The sequence below is a fragment of the Castor canadensis genome, chromosome 12 (genome assembly GCF_047511655.1).
Source record: "Castor canadensis chromosome 12, mCasCan1.hap1v2, whole genome shotgun sequence".
In the NCBI taxonomy this organism is placed as follows: Eukaryota; Metazoa; Chordata; class Mammalia; order Rodentia; family Castoridae; genus Castor; species Castor canadensis.
In genome coordinates, this window is record NC_133397.1 from 65,269,743 (window position 1) to 65,289,183 (window position 19,441).

The 19,441-nt window shown below is 39.0% G+C and overlaps 1 pseudogene; it reads left to right on the forward strand.

Annotated features, from left to right (window-relative positions):
* The first annotated feature begins 13,642 nt into the window (after positions 1–13,642).
* On the forward strand, positions 13,643–13,919 carry LOC109697829 (HIG1 domain family member 1A, mitochondrial pseudogene; annotated as a pseudogene).
* Positions 13,920–19,441: the final 5,522 nt, after the last annotated feature.

A 19,441-nucleotide genomic window follows, 5' to 3' on the forward strand; every position in this document is an offset into this window, starting at 1 on the left:
TTGTTGTTAGCTTTAAAACTGGAGGAGCCAAGGACTGTGTTGGCCTCTAGAAGATGACTTCAAAGAAACAGGGACCTCCATCCTACAACAATACAAACTGGATTTTGCCAACAATCTGAATGAGTTGTTGTTTCTGTTCTGAAGCAGAGTCTTCAGAAAAGAAACATCTGGCCAACATCTTGATTTTAGAGACTCTAAGCAGGAACTATATAGGCTGTGTTTCAACTTCAGACCTGAAGAAACTGTGAGCTAGTTAACTTGGAGTTGTTGCAAGCCATTATGTTTCTGCTCATTTGTTGTGTCAGCAAGAGAAAGCCAGCACTGCTGTTGTCATAGGGTTACTCTCCTTTCTGCATGGGAGACCCCAATTTCTAGACCCTTTATCTTCCTCCTGGACCATATTCTGTCGTATAGCAGTTATCAAACATTTTAGTTTCAGGATTCTTTAATACTCTTTTTAAAAACTCCTCACAGGGCTTTTGTTCATGGATTATATCTATCCAAATTTATCCTCACCACTATTTTTTTTTCCAGTGCTGGGGATTGACTATCCATATTTCGATAGGATATTCAATATACATATTTGGATGTCATGTTAGGAATTAAAGTTCAGAGATCAGTAAAATATTCATTAATTCATTTCAAAATAACAATAATAAAACACTCAGATTTTAATATAAGCAACATCCTTTGTGAAAATAGCTATATTTTTAGAACAAAAAAGTACTGAGAGTAAAGGCATTTTTTATATTTTTACAAATCTCTTTAATATCTGACTTACTAGAAGAAAGCCAGATGCTCATACTTGTAATGTATTATTTTATTTGAAGCATATGAAGAAAACTTGGTTTCACGCAAATATGTAGTTGGAAAAGATTTTATTGATTCCTGAAAGGACAAAAGGGTCCCCTGAGGCCCCTTGACTATACTTTGAAAACTGCTATTATAGTATCCTGCTGCCCAAAGTGTGGTCCAGGAATCAGCAGCATCAGAATCTCACAGAATCTGTTAGAAAAGTGGATCAGAATGTGCCACTTCAAAAACTCCTCCAGTGTTTCATCTGTGCATGCAAGTTTGAGAGGCACTTACTTCTCTAGTAGCTTCTAGGGAAGGTTGCCAGGACGGCACATCCTGAATGGTCCTTACATGTCTGAACATTTCTTTACTCTAGCCTCCTGTGGACTTGGTAGTTTGGCTTGTTAGAGGCTAGATGTTAGGTTGAAAATCATTTTAGCGTTTACTTTTGTGTTTCTCCAGAGAATAAATCAGTGGTGGGGGAGTAGGAGACATTATTTACAGTGCAGGGTTATGGAAGGGGCCAGGGGTCTGTACTGCTCTATAAATAGACTCTCAATCAATCTCCCTGCTTTCAAGTCCTAGTAGTAACCCTGCCTTCCCCTGGATGTGGTTCCTCTTTCTCTGGAGGCTTCCCTGGGTCTGTGATGCACACTGCCCCTCACTGCAGAGCATCTCTCCACTGGATTCAGGCTGCACCGTGCTTCCTCTGCCCCTTCTAGAATCTTCAGATTTTTGGTTTACACTTTTGTTTATTACTGCACTGCCTTCCACCCCCATTTTAAGGGGGGGATTTGTTGTGACAATTCTGAATGGGCTTACATTGTACATTGGTTAGATTGCTCCCTCCATTTCCAACCCCCTACTTAAAGCAATTACAAGAGGTTTCATTGTTTTATTTCCTTTATGTATATGAAGTCCATCAACCCTATTCCTATATCTCCTCCATTCACCCTCCCCCTTCTCACAAGTACACACTGTATCTATTTTACAGTCCCTGCACTGCCTTTTTAGTGGAGTTTCAATGGTTATGTTTGTCTGAAGTCTCCCAAATGATTTTAATTATCACCACACTACAAAATGTTCTGCTCTCTGGTGGGGCTAAAGGAATTTTTCATCTTTCATTTTTATATTTTTGATATGGACTTTAGAATCAGCTTGCCTATCCTCCCATCTGTTGGCATTTTATTGAGGTCATATTAAATTTATAGTTTAATTTAGACACAATTGACAATTTTAAATTATTGAGTCTTTCAAGAACACGGTATGCTTTTCCATTTATTCAATTATTCTTTTATGTTCCTCAGTAGAATTTTAAAGATTACTTGTAGATTTTTCCCATGCCTTGAATTTTCTTCTTTCGTTGCTATTGTAAATGAGATCATTTCTTCTAATTTACTTTGTGACTTTTTGGCATTTCACTTACTATTGTATTATTGAAATCTTTTGATTTTGATGTGTATAAATCTCTCTCAGATCTTAAAATGTGTTGACTGGATTTTGGTTTAGTTTTAAAAGTCACACATGAAATTATAAAAATAATTAAAAAAATAAAAAGTTGTATGATAAAAAGTAAATTTTCTTCTCAAGTCTCCCAGGGAGTTTATTACATAAATTGTTTCTTATATAATCCTTCCAGAACTTTTTCTAGCTTGTACAGGGCTATATGTAGATGCAACAAGATGTTGAAATGGTATTCTTTCTTCTTTTTGGATGAAGCTCAAAGGCCTGGCACACCACAGTAGATACCTTGTACTTCCAAGGGTTCAACCACCTTCATGTGAGTGAGTGACTCTTAGCTGGGAGGGCAGGGGCCCCAAGTTATTGTCCACATTTTGTCCTTTTCCCTGTGCTCTGTGCCTGGGAAGCTGACCTGTATGTCCTACATCAGGACCTTCCTTCCCTCCAGATGCTTGGTGGATGCAACCCTTGGGTAGCCCCCAGGAGATGAGTGAGTGAAGCCAATGTGTTTCCTCATTCTTTCCTGTGGGATGGACACAGGCTGCTCTGTCCCTTGACCAAAGGTCTTAGCTCTTGGCAGGCCCAGTCTGTACTTAGCTTTCTCATCTCTGGATTCTCTTTCCCACAACGTCCCTCAGCTTCTCAGGCCTAAGGGTGATACGGAGACCATTTTTGACTCTGGGATACTACACTGTCCCTTGTGAGCTTTCTACTCCTTGCTTACACCTCTGCGAATACCCCTTTAGCAAACTGCCCTGAGGTTGTGTGTGCCATCTCAGTTTAGTATTTTGGCACCCTGACTAATACATGCATCTATGCCTAACAGCATGGGTGCTGTGATCCACATAGCATCCATGGCTGGTGTCATGGCTTGTCATTCAGCCAAGTCCAAAAGGGGCTACATAAAGTGGTACAGTGGGCCAGTCAGCCCCACATTGTCCCATACAGCAGGGACACTGACGACAAGGGAGGAACACAACAGCATCTGGGCAGCAGAGTGTGCTTTAGCACTGGTGACTCACAGAGCTGAGAAAGCTTTGTAGGAGGAACTCAGGGCCAGCAGGTTTGAAGTTGACAGATAGTAACAGCCACTTCAGAATGCAGTGGTCCTTTCTTAGGCTCAGTGGGGATCCCAGGGGTGAAGGTGGTGAGGGCTGTATGAGGGGCTTGTGTTGGTGGACAACAAAATGTGGGAGAGGATGGATCAAGGGAGGGAAGACTGTTTCAGCTGCAGGAGGACTGACACCTTTGGACTCCAGCCCTGAGCCATCCCCACAAGGCTGCCAAAACCACAGCATAAGTGGAGAGCCCAGCTGCATAGGACTCTGATAAGATGCTGGAGTCCAGGAATAGATCAGCTGGTAGCCAATGGTCCAGACTTTGGTACCTGGCTCACAGTCTGTGGGTGGTAAGTCCAGCCTAGGAGAGAGAATTTCCTTCCTTACAGCTTCTGAGAGGCTCCAGGGATGCTCTTGTGTTCTTTGTATGCTTCTCTCCCACCTCTAACCTCAGCCAGTCTTTGGTCCCTGCCCAAAGCAGTCACACCAGGCAATGCTTCTCATCTTGTTTTTAAGATCCAAGAGGGATCCACTATTTCCCCCCAAAGAACAGCCTAGAAGAGGTTTTAGGTAAAGTCTTTTTGACAATAGGCAGAATTACAATGCAGAAAGGAAAATGCCAACTGGATGGTGTCAATCAGGCCTCTGAGTTCCTTTTTTCCCTTACCTCTGTCTTCTTCAGCCTCTTGGCTGAATCACCTTTTAATCTTTAATTAGTTAATTAAAATTGTGGTAAAATAGAGATAACGTAGAGCTTAACATTCAACTCTTTTTTTTTTTTTTCAATCTTGAGGATTGAGCCAAGAGCTAGTACATGCTTGGCAAGTACTCTACTACGAGCTACATCCCCAGCCAACATTTAATAATTTTTAAATTTATAGTTTAGTAGCACTAATTACATTCACAATATCTTACAGCCATCACCAGTATCCCTTTCTGGAACTCTTTCATCATCCTAAACAGAAATTCTATTCCTGAACTAGAGAAAAGGTTAGTTGGTGAAGAATCAATTTAGAAAGTAACACATATGTACATGGAAGCAATACTAGGAATCTCCCTATATTGCTATCCTTACCTCAACTAGCAAAACCCCTGGTCCTCCTTATTAATGTTTATACTCTCTCTTCAACAAAATTAGAGGTAAGGGCAAAACAGTTTCTGCTTGGAAGCAAAGGAGTGGGGGCGGGTGAGGGAAAGAGGGGGAAGGGGGGAGTAATGACCCAATCATTGTATGCACATATGAATAAAGGAAATAAAAAAAAAAGAAATTCTATTCCCATTGAAGGGTCGCCCAACCATTCTCCCCTCCCCTGGCCCATGTTACCACGTTACCTTTGTGTAGGATCCTGTTTGCTTTTCCCTTGAGGGTAGGAATCACCAGATGCAGTCAGGGCCTCTACCAACTGCTGATACTGAGGGTCACAACTTCTTTGCCATTTCTTCCAGATTCATTAAAAAATTCCAAAATTAAATAGAAAGAATTTAGCACATAAATCAATGTCTATAATCTCTGAATTACCATGTATTACTGATCTGTGACTTAAACAGGAAAATGGACACAATTTAATGATTTTGTGCATTAATTATCAGAAGCTACTGTTATAAATAGGGGCATTCTAATACAATGCCAAATGACCTTGAATTGTGCCTTGAGTTGATCTTATGCTTCCTTTTTATAATTTTTGGCCTCTCTTCTTCTATTTTGTTTCTTGTTTGCTTTGGACTGGAAAACCAGGCAGCTAAGCTTGCTCCCATGGGTGTAAAATAAAATCAATAAATCCCAAATGAGGGACTGAAGACTAATCCATAAATAGAGTGCATTAACTTGAACAATACTTTGGTCCTGAGAGGCCTTGTTCTTAAACTTTCTGACATGGTTCTCAATTATATTCCACATGAGGTTATCACATATGTGAATTCTAAGCTGGGGACTTGTGCTTTCCATTCTTGAAGGGGGCCAACAAAGATGGGCTACGAGAAAGAGAAATAGCTTTGGAGAATGGGGGGAGAACAAAGAAAAGCTCAAATGCAGCTTCTGGCTTTGTTCATTGTATATGTTGGGTCCAGGATGATCAACTGTCATGGTCAAAGGATAGTATGGCCATCAACACTGTGGACAAATGACTTCAAGCATAGTGATGAGGTCCTGTGTCCTTTTTTGGTGCCTTCCTTGGAATCTGGGTTATCCATTCCTGATTTTTTTTCCCTCCATGCTTCATCCTTTGTCTTGACTCTGGTTTCTTACCTGAATCTTCTACTTTTGAATCACACATTCCTGATTCATACCTTACTGGCATATTCTGACTATAGCCTTCATAGCAATGTTACAAACCAATCTTACTTGTGAATCTGTGTGCCTTCCTATTTACTTGGATCTGGTTGACAGCCAATTGGACAGAGGTGGATTCCACAAATGGTTGTGTTTTGAAGAGCTAGCCCAAAGAGTCTATGAAATGTGGGGTTTAATGAACAGTGGATGATGCTATACTAGCAAGCATTCATTTGTGGTCTCTACCCTAGGTTCTTAGTCAGTGGGCAATGGAGTTTTGATACTATCTTTCCTTATTCTAGAGAAGCAAACACAAATCTCTGGGAGGAAGAATCATGTTCTGAGGCAAGTGTAGTCATGGCCCAAGAGAGTTCAAGTATCCAGGACAGGTCAGTTCCAGAGGCTGCAAGAATAAGACCTCCCCAGGAAAATCCCTTGTTGCTAATTCCATTGTTCTCAGTACTACAAAATGGCCCTGTAAGACCTGTAAGGAATGAATAGGGTTGGGTGGGTGGTAATGGAGAGCAGGATTGTAGAAATTTTAAAAGAACTTTTGAATTTGAATTTTGTTGCCTACAAAGAGGGGTGATGTCCCTTCAGTGTTTACCAGGTAAGTTTCTTTTTATCCACTTACCCTGCTGTGAGCTGTCCTATAGGCCAACTCAGGGTCTTCTTGTGAGAGTCCTACAAGCAGATCTCTACCAGGTGAGGACTTGGGTCACAGTCATACAATTAACTCCAAGGCCCAGGTGATGAGGGGGGGCCCTGACATCATCTACTACTAGACAAACACAGCTGGGCCTGTGCTGTCAGTTGAATTTTCTACAGTGACAAAAAAATTTCTTTGCCAGCAAGAGTTTTTCCTAATATACTCTAATCTTGTTTGGGGAATAACCTTTCCCATTTTCATTACATCCCACTTTTCTTAGAAAAAAATATTTGTATAAATGCACACACACATACACATACATGTCAGTACTGGGGGGTTGAAGTCAGGGTTTTGTGCTTGCTAGGCAGATGTTCTACCACTTGAAATATGCCACCAGCCTGCCACTTTTCTTAGAATCTGATGGCTGAGTCTTCACATCCCAACCATACTCCACCCAGCTAGCTTTCATGTCAGCAGATTGATCCAACTCTATGTAATGGTCTCAGCACATTCCTGATGCTACTCTTCACAGTCCTCATCCTGAACCATTTTGTCTGCCTTACTTGTTCCCACTTTCTGCCTAGCCTCTGATCTCTCCAGGTCCCAACTAAGGTCTGTCTTTAAGCTCACCAAGAGAGACTTTGACAAAGTTGTATTTCATAATGAATGCTATGGTTTGGATGTGGTTTCTCCCCATGGGTTCATGTGTTGGAGGCTTGGTCTTGAGGTGATGGGATCTTTAAGAGGTGGAGACTGGTGAAAGGTCATTGAGGGCACTGCCCTTGGAAGTGGGTTAAGTAGTTTTTTTGCTCCTCGACCTCAGTTCTCATGAAAATGAATTGCTATGAAAAGAGCAAGACTGGCTCCTCCCCTCTTTCTGACTTCCTGTCTTGCCATGCAATCTTTCCCTCTTGCATGTGCTCCCACTGTTGTGGCGCCTTCCACCATGGAGCCGTCTCTGGAGCTGAACAGATGCTGGTTCCATGCTCTCAAACTTTCAGAATTGTAGGCTAAATAAACCTTTTTTTTATGCACTGTACAGCTTTAGGCATTTTATTATTGGACTAAAACAACATGTAAAACAGAAGCAAAATGCAGAAGAGTCTGAAGACAAAGCCACTTTTCTGTCCTTAGTGCACCAGGTGATTTTCTAGGCTTTTTGGGCCTTGACATGACTCTTTGTAAGACAGAAATAATAGTTAGGATAATAATAATATGAATGGAAACAACCATGCCTTCTAAATGAGTACAAAGAGACAGTAAATAAACATTACTTTGAAAAGTTAGAAATGCTATGCAAAATATCATAGTTAGTAAATCCTTATTTTTCTCTTGGGAAGACCAACAATAAATGTGACTTATTTTATCTATTCCTCCTTGATTTTTATTTTCTATTTCTCTTTTCTTCTGGGGTAAGTAAAATGTAGCCAGTGAAAACATGCGTTGAATTGAATGCTTCCCTGTTGTCTTCTTTTGTCTGAGTCATTCAGAAATAGTTGGCTTTCTAACTGGGTTTGAAGAACCACTTTAAAATAACCTGATTAAAAAAAATTCAAGGCTTGAAAACTTGCAAAGCTTTGTGCATCCTGTTGTTAAGTAAGCTCTGAGGGAGAATTATGTATCTGATGACAAGAACAGCTTTCTTAAAAGCATTCACCAAAGTGATAAAGGACTTGGGGTTCTGAGAGTGATTCTAACATCACTTGAGAAATTTTGGGAGGAGAATCTTATAGGGACTTTTACATTGACTATCATCAGAAATGCCTTTTAAGAGAAATATCAGAAAATTTCCTTTTTTTCACATTTTACGGAGCCAGAATTATCTTAGGTGAGCAGACACTGAGGGCATAGAGCATAAATGAAGATTATTTTCCATGACCCATTCAGCTAGGTGGATGTGGAAGGGTAGAATGACAATGACAAATGAAAGCTCTCCTATGTATCTTATTTCTCATAGTATTTTAAACAAGAAGATGTATTTCTGGGATTTTTTACACAATTCTAAAGTGTCATTCAACTTCAGATGATAGGCTGGCTGATTAAAATATTTAAAAAAATGTGAACTTTTTCTTTTGTGGTATTGGGGTTTGTATCCAGGGCTTTACACTTGCTAGGCAAGCACTCTTTAGCATAGTGATACTGGAAAGTGGTAGAAACTTTAAGAGGTAGGACCTGGTAGAAGGTCTTCTGGTCATTGGGTGTGCCCTTGAAAGGCACACCCTCTCTTTCTTTTCTTTTTGGCTACCTTGAGGTAAGCAGCTTGCCTTACCATGTAGTCCCTGCCATAAAGTACTGTCTTGCCACAGGTCCAAAAGTAACAGAGCCAACCAACTGTGGACTGAAACCTCCAAAATTGAGAAGCAAAATAAATCTTTTCTCTTTATAAGCTGATTAACTCAGGAATTTGTTATAGTGATGGAACGCTGACTAACACAGCACTCAAGAGAACAGAAGTGGGAGTAAGATGAAGGAAGGAATCTAGGTGTTCAGATTAGGGCCCTAGAAATCTATTCTATGCTTGGGTCTTTGCTTTGTGTGCCAGAAATTTATAGACAGTTTCATAAAAACAAAATTCACAGAAGACTTCTACAAATAGATACTCCACAGCCCTGCAGGAAGGGCTTCCTTGGTCAATGCACAGTGCGGCATTGGGAGTCATATTATCAAGAGGGACCTTGGTTTTGGCAATCTCTGTTCTGCATTGGGAGTTGGTTCTGGCAGACGTCAACCATCTAACTTGAGGATGGGAGTTTCTCATTGCCAAGCTTGCTTCTGTCTTTCAGACAATAAGCTCTTTGCCTTGAGAACCCATGAACCATGGCAATGGGACAAGTCATGCTGGATCTAGAATCCCAGCTCAGGCCAGCCAGTTGAGCCATAATTTTTAGTTTCTTGAGTTCACTTTTTATTGTGTGAGTATGTGTGTACAGATGTATGTGTAAAATATATATTACATATAATATATGAAAGTATGTCTATACATAAAATTTGATATATCAAATTTAATATGTAACATATTTTTGGATGGTAAGGTCATGTGGGGGAATGCAGATGTTATCATCTTATCTAGAAGCCAAGGATATAGAATCTTAATTTAATTTATTTATTCATTAACTCAATCATTTATTTAAATGCCTGTAAGTATATAACACTGGCTAAGAATGAAGATGGAACACAGAGCTCAGGAAGGTAAAAAAGACATGTACCTGTCTTCAAGAAGTTCAAAATCTTTGGTGAAGATGAGCAGGTAATTTGCTACATTTTATATTTGACAAAAATTAAATGTAAAAGAGAGCAAAAGACTAAGGAATGTGGAAGCTGTGATGAGAAAATGATCAGTTCTGTGTGAGGATTAAGAGCCATATCCCAGAGGAGCCATTGGGGGATGACTAGAATTTCATTTTGACACGTATAAAAATAGTCTTGGCTGAAACACTCTACTTACATTTGTTGTTGTTCCCTAATGACTAACATGCTTTGTCTTATTTAATTGGAACAATAATTGTGAGGTTAAGTAAAGGACTATTATTATTACTTTTACCAGAAAAATTGAAGCTTAGAGAATTTTTTTCTTCATGCAGATTGTTTTAATGGTGAATTTCTTCCCAAACTTTCAAGGGATGGAAAATTCTTATGTTTTCAAAACCATTATATAATATAAAATTAAAATAGGAAATTGAGTCAAGTTACTATAAAAGAAGCATAACTTCATAAAGGTAGTTCCAAAAGAGAAACCTATAGATCTATCCTAAGTACAGTTTTAAATAAAATACTAACAAATTCAGCAGGACTAGAGGTATAATCACAGTGCATTTATATCTACTGATCAACAGATCAAAAATGTAAAGCATTGGCTCAATATAGTTTGTGCCAAAAAAAAAAACATTTGAAGGTATTAAACAACAATTCCTGATTTTCTTATTATTAAAAAGTAAAAGCAAGAGAATACATTATTAATATGAAAGAATATTTATCTCAAGCCAACAAGTAGCATCATACTTAATAAATAGGGGTCCTAATAAAATTCAGGTGAAAATTCAGGTGCAAAAAAAAATGTTTTTAATAACATTTTTGTGACAAGTAACTTCAAAACTAAAACATTTAGTGAGAAAAGTCTTTGTCCATCTTAACAGAAGACAGCTGGATTTGCTGTATATGAATGTTACCCTTTTTGCATAGCTCTGAAGAACACTGCATCTTGAGAGAATGAGGGGAAAAAGGCAAGTAACAGTACAGTGTTAAGAAAAGAGTTTTGACCTCATGCACCGCTGCGAAGGACCCTGAGAAACTCTTCCCCGTCTCCCATGGGTTCCCACACCACACTTTGAGATCTGCTAGCACAGAACCGGTAATACTTGTAATAAATTTTCAACCTAAGACACTTGTTATAAAAGCTTACTTTTTTTTAGCACTTATCATATGCGTTGTTGAAACTGCTTTACCTATAAATTAACGTGAGGTAAGTAGTATTTTAACTTTGTTTTAGGTTAAGAAATTGAGGCACAGGCTGGTTAATAATTACAGCAGAATGTGTGAGGCCAAGATAAAACTGAATTAAATGACATCAGAAATCAGTTCCAAAATTACGTAGTAACATTGTGTGAGTGGATCAGCACAGAGGCTCCACTAGAAAAGAATGAGTCTTAGTGGAGAATTAAAATCTTCAGAGAGGAATGTGAGTAGCTGAACATTTAAGGAGAACTGTAGTTGTGACTTCAGTCCTCAGTCCTCTTCCGTTTACATTTAAGAAAAAGAAAAGAGAAACATACAAAGGAAAGGTTTACTCTTAATTCCCTATTTATAGAAATCGATTAGGCAGTGATTTCACCTAACTTTCATTAAAATGATATAAACAATGTAATCTACAGGCTTTCCACAATTGGGCTCCTTCCAACTTCTCGAGCTCCATTTCTTACCTCCTCCCTGTTCCCTTTGCACCTGAACTGCACAGGTTTTGTCTTCAGGTCCACAGTTTTGTCAGGAAAGCTCATCTCACTTTCCTTCAAATCCCAGCCTCTTTCTTGTTGGACGCTTTCCCTCACCAATTCACCCTTTCACAGTTAAGATAAAATTGCTCACACCACTGAGCACCTGTCCTTCATAATGCTGATCACACATAATCCTGCACTTCCCTGTGTGATTATCTGATCAATGTTTGTCTCCTGCCCCAACTCCAGATTGCATAGTGCATTAGGAAGGTGTCCCTGTCCGATTCACTGAGTCTCCGGTCTATGGTATGGTATCCAGCATTTAGTAGATGCTCAATAAATACTTAGCAAATATATCATTACATGGCTCAGCTGGAATTGAAAGCTCCTAAGAACTCATGTCAAAGACTCAGTGAAGGGGAAAAGAGGAATGTTATTTGAAAATGCCTACCAGGACTGGGGGCTCAAGCAATAGAGCACCTGTCCAACAAGCACAAACCCCAGGACTGCTCCCCACCCCCCAAAAAAGGAAGAAAGTGCCTACCAAGGGTTTCTGGTAATTCCTGTAACAGGTTCTGTCATTCTTTCAATCTTTAGAATCACTGCTTTGAACAACGATTTCGTGTTTTATTTTGTGGAGGATTAAGTTAACATTAAGAAAGAATGACAAATATATTTTATAACTTTAAAAAACCTGAAAATAAGATAATACTTGTAGTGACACTTTAGATCATTTCCTTCATTTGTGTAGCTTCCTTCTCTATGTGAACAACAGACACAGTTGCACTCATCAGAAGTCAGCACTCAACTTGTCCTACACTCTCATCTGTAGAATCTGTTTGTTCTTGGAATGGTTTATGAGCCAGCAGAAGTAGGAACATGAAGGGTCAATGCCATACTTAATCATTTTGAATAGTTCAGTGGTCTAGAGTATTGGATTTTCTTATTTTCAATAAGTAATGGAATGATTGTGAGCTATGAGTAGTCTGTAAGAAATGCTCAAAAGACAGGAGAGCCTAAGAATTAAGCCCTTGTAATGTATAAATGTAAGTTCCCATTACATTTCAGTTTTGAACTAAACAGATACATAGAATGATTTACCCAATAAACATATAGTTAAATATGATTTATTATCCCATCACTGCTTATAAGCAGAAGCATTTTTATGTTGAACCAAATTCCAAGAGAATATTGTAGATTGTGATTATTTTTCATCAAGTTTAATTTTTAAATTATTCTTGTAGAACATTTATATAAGCTTTTTCACCCATCTTGAGCCTGCCCTCTAAACAGAGAGGATATGAAATTGCGAGCCATGTGAGCCACACGCATCACCACCTTGACCAGCACTGGAAGCCCCAAGAGTCTGAGATAGCTGGTGGCGTGCATCAGCATAAGATCAGTTGTCATAAATATCACTCTGGATATTTTGGGGAGGGCAGTATGAAGTATTGCCACTTGAAGAAGTCAACATAACGTAGATCTTTGATGAAGCAGAAAAGGGTCATTGCTGTTGAAACAATATTAGCTACCATCTTTAATGAATGCAGCCAGACTATTATAAAGTTCTGGGGAGAAGAAGTTCATGAGGCATCCAGTAATCATGAAAGCCAAGTACTTTACCAGAAAATCTAAGGAGGAATTAAAGATGTGGAGCAGCAGCCTATGTCCTAGTGATCAAACAGGAGTAAGATTATTAACCATTATACATGCCTTTCTGAAAGAGAGAAGACAGGAAAAGAGGTATGGAGGGAAGAAGGAAGGAGGGAATGAGCGAGAGAAACTGTAACTAAGCAGCACGTCCATTTCTATTATGAGTAAGGTTTGACTTCCCACTTGCATTACTTTTAAAGGTTGAATTTGTTGGTTATGTTGATACAACTCAGTAACTTTTTATAGGAGCAGGAAACCTGGTTCAAATCAGTCTTTGTCCCAATTCAAGCTAGTAGGAAGAAGCCATTCCATCTTTCTCAAATAAGGATGCAGTATTGTTTTAAAGAGAACATTGAGATTCGTGCCTTTTTCAACTCCTACCTCTGGAGTAGAGGACTAGGACTGAGAAGAAACTCAAGTAGAAGTAAGGGCTAAAATAGCAATTTGATATCAAGCAACCAACAACTATAGCATATTGCAATAGTTTTTAAAATGTGTCCATAAATTCTTTTAACACTTCTTCAAGAAGTGGACCCTAAATCACCTCCCCTTAAGTGTTGGTTAGATTCAGTGACTAATTTCTGATGAATAGAGTATGGCAGAAGTGACACTGTACAACTTTCAAGATTATATGACAAAAGACATTGCACAAAAAGACTATGAGAGCTCTATAAGAGTTCAGCAATATTTCAGAGTACAAAGTTAATACACAAAAGTCAATTGTTGTGGGTTGTACAGGGAGAATCTGGCTGGACCAGGCACACAGGCTGTAGTCAGAAGCCAGTTGAATCAGTAGAGATTGTCACTTTCAGAAGATTATTTAATCACTATGTCAAGCAATGTAGATGTTTCTAATTCATATGATGAAGATCAGGGATCTAAATTTATCCGAAAGTTTAAAAGCACCATTTGCCCATGTTGGAATGACAGGCTTTGCAGCAATTGTTGCATACCAACTGTACAAATTGAAGAACAGATAAAATACGAAAGTGTCACTTCACCTGTTGTACATGCACGTGGCAGCCCAAGGCTTTGTTGCAGGAGCAGTGACTCTGGGTATGGTCTATTCCATGCATTAGAGATTTTGGACAAAACCTAAACCTTGAAGAAGAGATGCTATCTTGGTCCTGTTGGAAGTGCCTGCTCTAGTTAGACGTCTCATATTGAGGTATATACATAAACAATTGAAATGGATTCAGTCAGAATTTTGAATAATGGCTTTTTTCTTGCAAGCTTGATTTGCCTAGTGACCAAATCATCAGTGACTAGTTCAGTAACTAGGTCACTCCAAAGTCAAGTTAACACAAAAGAAACTTTCCATCTAAATGCACTTGATTATGTTAAAATGTCCTCCTTCTTAAACCCTTATGACTAAATTAATTCTAAAGATGACAGCAGCTGGGCATAGTGGCTCACACCTGTAATCTTACATGTTCTAGAGGCAGAGATCAAGAAGATAGAGGTTCAAGGCCACTCTGGGCAAAAATTTCCTAAGCTTCCATCTCTACCAATAAAAACCTGCATGTGGTAGCATGTGCCTGTCATCCCAGCTACTCAGGAAGTGTAGATAGAAGTATCACTGTCCAGGCCAACTCAGACATAAATAAAAGACTTTATTCAGAAAACAAAGTAGAAAAAAAAAGGGCTGAGGACATGATTCAAGTGGCAAAGTGCCTGCCCAGCAAATACAAGAACCTGAGTTCAAACTCCAGTACCCCCAGTCCCCAAAAAAGAAGACAACAGGCCAATCCTGAAGTCCTCCCAGTTTGCTGCAAACTATCACATACTTAGCTTATCATGTGGGAATCCTCTTTGCCCAGTTAATTTAACTGAAACTCATAGACTGGTTTGCAAACTTCTGTACTTAGGATTGTTGCCTCCTGAAGAACTCTTTCCAAAAAAATTGCATGAAATGTAACTTATCCCACAACCTGTGTGTGTGGTGTGGTGTGTGTGTGTGTGTAAGCCAAACCTGGAAAGCTTATAAGAGAGCCGCATAGAAACAGTATTTATTTTAGACTCACATTTGTAAACATGAGAATAACTTAATTATGGGTTCCAGTTTGGCTCTTTCATAATTGCTGAATATTTGTGTTGTTATTATAATAATTTTTAAAGTCATCTTGAACTAGATATTTTTCTTTGTTTTGTTTTATTTGCAGTGTTGGGGCTCAAACCCAAGATCTCCTACCACAAGGTTTTCTACCACTGAACTACATGCCCAGCCCAGAAATAGGTATTTTCTAACACAAAGTAAATGAAGAACAGTTTTTAAATGTGAGCAGTATATATTTTTTCTGAAATAATAGTAAATGTTTAACAGATTACCTAAATGGAAGTGATTCATGGTTATGAGCAAACTGACAGACATTGTATGCAAACTTTGATACACTACAGAATGCTTTAGCACACTTATAAATTTCTCTTATGTCACATTCGATGGTGATAACATAGTATCACCATCATAGTGTGTGTATTGTTATTAAAGTAAGTGAACAGACAAAAAATCAATTGTATCTCTATACAATAGCAATGAACAGTCCAAAAATTAAGTTAGAGGATAATTCTGTTTATTCCAAAAGAATAAAAATCTTAGAAATAAATTTCACAAAAGAAGTGCAAAGTTTATGATAAAAAACTATAAAAGATCATTGAAGAAAATTCAAGAAAACCTAAATAAGTAGGAAGAGAGCCAAGTTCATGGATTGGAAGGCAATAAGATGGCCATACTCTCTGATCTAAAATTCAATACAATCTCTATCGAAATCCCACCTTTTTCATTTTTTGCAGAAATTAAAAACTGGTCCTATAATTCGTATGGAAGTGCAAAGGACCTAGAAAAGCCAAAACAATTTTGAAAAGGAAGAACAAAGAGGACTCACTCACCAGTTTTATAACTTACAACAAAGCTGCAGTAATCAAGACTGCTTCAAGTACTGGCTTCAGGATAGACATGTAAGATCAAGTCAATAGAACTGAAAGTCCATACATAAACTTATACATTTATGGTACATTGACTTTCAACAAGGACAACAACACAATTCAACAGGAAAAGTCTTTTCAACAAGTTGTGCTAGGGCAACTGAATAGCCACGTGCAAAAGAATAAAGTTGAATCCCTATCTCATCCCCATATACAAAAGTTAACTCAAAATGGGTCAAAGATCTAAAGGCAAGAACAAAACTATAAAACTCTCAGAAGAAAACATAGGATGTAAATATTTATGACATTGAAATCAGCAAAGACTTCTTAGCTATGAGTAATAAGAGGAAAAAAAAAGGTAAACTGTACTTCAAAAAAATTTTTGGTGGTATTGGGACTTATACCCAGGGCCTTGTGCTCTCTAAGCAAGCCCTTTACCACTGAGCCACTCCACCAGCCCTTCATCAAAACATTTTTAACTTGGGCTTCAACCCGGGGCCGCCAGTGGCTGGCGCCCACATGGCTTGGGAAGACACGGACCAGGTGAGCTTTGCGGTACCGCGGTAGCCCCACAGACAAGCCTGGGCCAGAGCAGCATAGCCCCCTGGACAGACTGACCTCCACCCGGGGAAAAAAAGAGAAACTGAGTAATAAGCAATAAGAACAATTAAGACACGCTGGAAAGAGGGTGGGGTGCCCTGAGCGCTGAAGATTGGGGGAAGGGAATCCTTCCTGGGACTGTAAATAAACAAGCCGGGCGGGCTGGAGAGCCTCTGGAGGGAGCGGGGCACGCCCAGCAACCAGGAGCGGGGAAGCTTGTGAGAGTGGAGGAGGGAGGAAAACTCCACAGGATAGGAGGGAAGACCCACTTCCCACGTGAACTGTAAATAAACATGGCGGCCGGCAGGACCAGCAGCACTGCCCAGTAAGCAGGAGCAGGAAAGCTTCTGAAAGTGGCAGTGGGAGGAAAACTCCACAGGAGAGGGGGGAAGACCCACTTCCCACATGAACTGTAAATAAACACGCAGGCCTGACAACGCGGGTACAGTGTCACCTTTCCCAGTGCTTGGAAAGGAGAAAGCCTGTAGCAGAGGCTCCCGCACAGGAGAACTCTGAGCAAACAAAGCCTGTGGGACCAGGTGAGTGCTAGCTCACCCCAGAGATCTGCATAAATAACGCCGCCAGCTACAGGCTGAGAGCAGCAGGCAGGCAAGCCACAGTTGCAGATACCTCTCTCAGAACTGTCTCCAGACCCTTTTTTTTCTTTTTCTCCCTACCTTTGATGAGAGAACAACCGAATTACACCTGCAAGCTGAAAAACTTACTGAAACCGTATTGCATTTGAACTTGGGACACTTGGTGGGGCTTTGTGTGTGTGTGTGTGTGTGTGTGAGTGTGTAGTTTTGTTCTACTTTATGCATCCCGTTTGATGAGACAACGACAGAACAACATCTGAGGCACCAACTCCAGGACTGGAGAGTGAGACGGACACCCAAATTATTAAGACTGAAACTGCATTGCATATAAACTTGGAAGTTTTTTGGTTTTTTTTTTTTTTAATTTTCTATTTTCCATTTTATTTTAATTCATTTTTATATATAGATATTACTTTCATTTACTTATTTTTTATTTTTTTATCTTTGATTTTCAATCCTCTCTCTGTCTCTCTAATGTCTGTTCAGCTTACTGTTGATTAGTATACTAACACTCCCTGTTTATACCTTTGAAACTCTCTTGTCTGATACCTTGTTCTGCTTTCTCCCTCTTGTCTGTATATTTGTTTTCCCCTTTTCTTTAACTTCTTGCTTTCCATCTCAGCTCACCCTTCCATTCTAAATATTACCATTGTTATTATTACAAGCTAGAAAATACTTAATTGCACACAGTACAGTGACATTAACAACACCAAGGACAATGACAGGAAGACAGAAAAAACAAGGAAGCCAGTTTCCCCACAGCAAAAAATTAGTACAGGAACCAGAGGGGAATGAAGAGAACAGAAACTCAGATCCAGACTCCAACAAAATGAAGATAAACTATGCCAAAGGACCCAATGAAGCCCACAAGAATAATTTAAAAGAAGACATACTACAAGTACTCAATGAGAATTTTATAGAGATGATACTGGATAGGGTCAACCAAAATGTACAGGAGACACTCAAGAAATTCCAAGACAATAAAAATAGAGAATTTGAAAAAGCAAAAGAAGAAATAAAGGAAACCATAGAAGCACTGTATAAACACCAAAGTGAAAGAGAACACAATGAATAAATGGATAAATGAACTCAGGACAAAAATAGACAACATTAAAGAAGACAACTGCCAGGATATGGAAAACCTCAGAAAAAAGAACGAAACAGAACTGCAAAGCAAAACGGAAGGCCAATCTAGCAGAATAGAACAAACAGAAGACAGAATCTCAGAACTTGAAGATGAAATGGTAATTAAAGGAAAAACTGAAGAACTATTAATTAAACAACTCAAGAACTGTGAAAAGAAAATGCAAGAACTCACTGACTCCATCAAAAGACCAAACTTGAGAATCATGGGCATCAAAGAAGGAGAAGAGGTGCAAGTGAAGGGAATGCGTAATATATTCAACAAAATAATAACGGAAAATTTCCCAAATCTAGAGAAAGATATTCCCATACAAATGCAAGAGGCCTCCAGGACACCAAACAGACCAGATCAAAATAGAACTACTCCACGACATATCATCATTAAAACAACAAGTTCAGAAACTAGGGAAAGAATATTGAAGGCTGTAAGAGCGAAAAAACAAGTAACATACAAAGGTAAACCCATCAAAATCACAGCAGACTTTTCAACAGAAACATTAAAAGGAAGAAGAGCGTGGGGTGAGATCTTCCGGGCACTGAATGAAAATAACTTCAACCCCAGGATACTCTACCCAGCAAAGCTATCATTCAAAATAGATGGAGCAATAAAAGTCTTCCATGATAAGCAGAAACTAAAACAATATGTGACCACAAAGCCACAATTACAAAAGATTCTGCAAGGGATCCTGCACACAGAAAGTGACACCCAACTTAACCATGAAAAGGCAGGCAGCACCAAACCACAGGATAAGAAAAAGCAAGACAGTAGAGAGTAACATCAAGTTAGGTACACACAATCAAACCTTCAAACAACTAAGACAACTAAATGGCAAGAATCACCACATACCTATCAGTACTAACACTTAATGTTAATGGACTTAATTCACCCATCAAAAGACACCGTTTGACAAAATGGATTAAAAAAGAAGATCCAACAATTTGTTGCTTACAGGAGACTCATCTCACCGACAGAAATAAGCATATGCTTAGGATGAAAGGCTGGAAGAAGATTTACCAAGCCAATGGTCCCTGAAAACAGGCAGGAGTAGCAATACTTATCTCTGACAAAGTAGACTTCAAACCTACATTGATCAAATGAGATAAAGAAGGACATTCCATACTAATAAAAGGGGAAATAGACCAAAAGGAAATAATAATCATCAATCTGTATGCACCCAATGTCAACGCACCCAATTTCATCAAACATACCCTGAAAGACCTAAAAGCATATATAAACGCCAACACAGTGGTTGTGGGAGACTTTAACACTCCATTATCATCAATAGATAGGTCATCCAAACAAAAACTCAATAAAGAAATCCAAGATCTAAAATATGCAATAGATCAAGTGGACCTAGTAGATGTCT